This window comes from Lipophrys pholis (assembly GCF_963383615.2).
Source record: "Lipophrys pholis genome assembly, chromosome: 6".
Taxonomy (NCBI): Eukaryota; Metazoa; Chordata; class Actinopteri; order Blenniiformes; family Blenniidae; genus Lipophrys; species Lipophrys pholis.
The window spans coordinates 9,477,247-9,481,910 of record NC_137629.1 but is presented as its reverse complement, the minus strand read 5'-3'; positions in this window follow the sequence as shown (position 1 = coordinate 9,481,910).

Here is a 4,664-nt window from a genome sequence, read left to right as displayed (position 1 = left end):
AGCTGAGTAATGATTAGCTTTTTTTTCAGTGAGTAAACGTCTGCTTCTCTGTTTGTGAGCTAACTATATGTAAAAATAGGAACGCCATTCTCTTGGCCGCTGCAGCAGCTGCTGCTCTCTGTCATTCTGCTTGATCAGATTCAGTTATCTCTGCATCAGAGCATCATATTGTTTCATTTTTTCAGATTGACTTAACCTGGTTTGTCTATTTGTTTTATTTTATTGATTGATTGATTGATTCAATTAAATTTTATTTGTAAAGCGCTAAATTACATCAACAAACATCTCAACTCGCTCTTACAACAGAACCCAACTAAACCCTTCCAAAGCAAGCAGATGTAACAAGCAACAGTGCCCAGGAAAAACTCCCTCGCATGGAGAGAAGTTCATAAGAACTCCCTCTTCAGGAAGAAACCGTGGGGCGGACCCTAGACTCTGGAAGGGCGGCCATCCGCCTTGACCGGTTGGGGGGAAAAGTACATGGGATAGGACAGGGAGAGAGAGGAATAGAAGAGGGAGAGAGAGAGTGGCAGACAGGCGAGATAAGTACAAATACTAAGAAAAGTCTATGATGAGCGTTGGTCTGATGATGACCCAATCTCAATCTGGAGTTTAAGGGCCGTGCCGTTGCGGTGGGGTCACGGTGCTGTGGTGGGGTCGGGTAGTAGGACCGTCGTAAATCCACTCTGTTAGTCTTGGGTCTGATCCCCTGGATCCTGCTCCCCTCCTGTCAGGGAGAAAAACAGACGGCGGCAGTATCTGGTGGCTACAGTAATGTTGTTACACAGAGAGAAAGAAAGAAAGACAAGAAACAGAACCTCCAAATGTAGAGTTTCTCCCTTTAACGGGAGAGAGAAAATCCCCTCAGCAGTCTAGGCCTATAGCAGCTCAACTTAGTGGTCCTATTTTATTCCTAATGATAAGCTTTATCAAAGAGGAAGGTTTTTAGTCTGCTCTTAAATAAACTAATGGTGTCGGCCCTTCGGACCGAGGCTGGTAGTTGATTCCAGAGTAAAGGAGCCATATGGCTGAAACTCCTGCCTCCTGTTTTACTTTTATGGACTTTAGGGATTACCAACAGTCCTGCATCTTCAGAGCGAAGGGCTCGTGGAGGGTGATGCACTTCTAGAAGTTTCTCGATATAGGACGGAGCCTTCTGATGAAGAGTTTTATATGTGATCAGAAGGATCTTGAATTCTATTCTAGATTTAATTGGAAGCCAGTGTAAGCATGCTAAGACTGGGGAGATGTGCTCTCTTCTTCCAGTTCTGGCTAGTAAACGTGCAGCAGCGTTCTGCACTAGCTGTAAGAGCCAAACAGAGGAGTTTGGACATCCTGACATTAGGGAGTTACAATAATCTAATCTTGAAGTCACAAAGGCATGAATAATTCTTTCTGCATCTTTGAAGGACAAGAAGTTTCCAATTTTTGCAGTATTCCTTAGATGGAAGAAGGCTGTCCTGGAGACATGTTAAACATGAGAAATAAAGGACAGATCCTGATCAAAAATAACACCTAGGTTCCTAATATCACTGTTAGAAGTTAAGGCAATATTATCTAAGGTAATCAAACTATCTGAAAAGTTATCCCTGAGCTTTTTAGGACCTACGATTATAACCTCAGTCTTGGATGTGTTGAGCATTAAGAAGTTGATAGACATCCAGGACTTAACGGCAGGACTCTAATTTAACAAGTTGGTCGGCCTGATTGGCTTTAATTGATAAATATAGCTGAGTATCATCTGCATAACAATGAAAGTTGATGTTTTTCCTAATAATATTTCCGAGTGGAAACATATAGAGATTAAACAATATTGGTCCAAGGACGGAGCCTTGTGGTACTCCATACAGGCCCGTTCATGCATTGAAGATTTGTTATTTACATGAACAACTTGAAACCAGTCAGATAAATATGATTTAAACCGGTTTAAGGCTAAGTTTTTAATGCCGACGGCATCTTCTAATCTCCTTAAAAGTATATTATGATCGACAGTATCAAATACGGCACTAAGGTCCAGAAGAACTAAAACAGATTGAAGACCTCTATCTGAGGCTATTAGGAAGGTCATTAGTAACTTTTAGCAGTGCAGTCTCTGTTCTGTGGTTAATTCTGAAGCCGGACTGAAGGTCCTCTAACAGATTATTCTCATGCAGATAATCGTTGAGTTGTTTAGTGACTACTTTCTCCATAACTTTTGACAGGAAAGGAAGGTTGGAGATCGGCCTGTAGTTTGAGAGAAGGCTTGTGTCTAAGTTTGGCTTCTTAATGAGTGGTTTAATTGGATAGTTTAAAGGATTGTGGCACATAGCCTATTGTTAGAGACTGGTTAATAATTGCGAGTATAGAATTATTGATTAGTGGCAGTGCCTCTTTCAGAATTCTAGTGGGAATTGGGTCCAACAGGCTAGTAGTTGGTTTAGCAGAAGAAATAATGGAATTTAGTTTGGCTAGTTGTATTTGCTGAAAGCATTCCAGATGACTGTTAGGTTTAACCAGTTCTTCTGTTATGGGGCCAACAGACGGTAAGGTTTGATGGATGTTATCCCTAAGCGTTGTAATTTTATTTTGAAAGAACTTCATGAAGTCCTCACTACATATATTGATAGGAATGGTGGGCTCGACGCTATTTTGGTTCTTGGTCAGTTTGGCTATAGTACTGAAAAGAAACCGAGGGTTGTTTTTGTTTTCCTCCATTAAGGATGAGTAGTAATTAGTTCTACTTCTACTCAGAGCTTTCTTATAAGTTTTGAAGCTATCCTTCCAGGCTATATAATCTATATCTGTTTTTGTTGAACGCCAAGTTCTTTCTAATCTACGGGAGCGTTGTTTAAGCTGGCGGGTTGATGAGTTAAACCATGGGGATGACTTTTCCTGTTTTTTCGTTTTCATTTTTTGAGGAGCTATGTCGTCTAGCGTTGTTTTTAGCATATCTGTCAGACTGTTTGTTAGGTATTCAATGTCTGAACTAGCAAAAGTATACGGGTCATGAAGATTCACTACTGATTCTATAGCAGTGGGAATTCTTTCCTTGAATTTTGTTACTATGTTATCAGAGAGAGACCTGGTTAGCACGGCTTTAGCCGGAGGTTTATAACTATTTAGAACAAAGCCAAAGGTTATTAAGAAGTGATCTGACAGGAAATCATTGTGAGGAGAGATGGTCAGATGCTCTATATTCAAACCATAAGTTAGAATAAGGTCTAGGGTGTGTAGATGTTTATGGGTAGGCCCGTTTACTACCTGAGAGAAACCTAGAGAGTCAAGTGTAGATCTAAAGCTGGCACTGAAACTATCATTTTCTACGTCAACATGAACATTGAAGTCTCCTACCATGATAACCTTATCTTTAGTCAGGGCTAGATCTGACAAAAATTCACAGAATTCAGTTAAAAAAGTTGAATAAGGTCTAGGAGGACGATAAATGATTACAAATTCTACAGAATTTACTATTTTATTTGACGGGTGTCGCATGGTCATGCTCAGACTCTCAAAAGAACTAAAGTTGGATTTTGGGTTAATATTAATTAGTAACTGAGAGTTATAGATGGCTGCCACGCCCCCTCCTCGACCACTTTCACGAGCTATTTGAGTGTTCATATGACTTGGAGGGGAGGCTTCATTTAGACTAGCATACTCATCTTTACGTAGCCAGGTTTCTGTTAATCCAAAGAGATCAATGTTGTGATCAATGTTTAAGAAACCACATTTAATTTTTTTGTCTTGATTTTGTCTAGTTTCACACTTGATACGGATTAAGTTTTTGTAGTCATAAGAAGTTGTTTTCCTAGGTTTAGATAGTTTTACACTTGTGGTGGTCCGAGGGATAGACACACTCTCTATGGAATGTTTAACTGAGTTAGCTATGGTTGGTGACTGCCGAGAGGGAAACTCAGAGAGGCGTGTAGGACTCTGTTGCCTGGTCCCCACTCTGGTGCGTCAGGATGGAGGAGCTAAGCTTTTAACTATGTTTCTAGATAAGAGGTACGCTCCATCCAACGTGGGATGGATGCCGTCCCTCCTAATGAGACCAGGCATGCCCCAGAAGGACTTCCAAGCCTACCGAGTTACTGGGACACCACCCTGACAGCCAGCGGTTAAAATATGACGTGCAGCTAAACATCTCGTCACTGATGAGGTTTGGGAGGGGGCCAGAGAAAACTACTTTGTCTGAAATGGTCCGCGCATATGTACGCACTGACTCTACGTTAGCTTTGAGGACCTCAGACTTCTTCAGGCGAACGTCGTTTCCACCGCAGTGGATTACAATCCGTTTAAATCTCCGTTTACTCTTGGTCCCTTTAGCTGGGACTCAATGTCGCCTGCTCTGGCCCCAGGCAGGCAGCTAACTGTGGCCGCTGGTTGTCCTAGGTTAACGTATCTCACCAATAACCAGCGTGTCCTTCTCAACCAGCGTGCTGCTGAGTGGGGCAAACATATTGGAGACACTGACGGAGGCCTGCGGGGTGTAGCGGGGATGTCCGGTAGACTTCTTGCTGCTACGTTTACCCCTGGCAGTCACCCAACCGCCCTGTTCCCCCGGCTGCTCGGGGGCCACTGAGGGGGGGCTAGAGTTAGCAGCTACCTGCGCTGCTAAGCTAGAACGCTCCGTTCCAGCTAAACCTGGCGGCTGCCTACTAGCTACAGGGCTAGCCCTAAGCTCGACA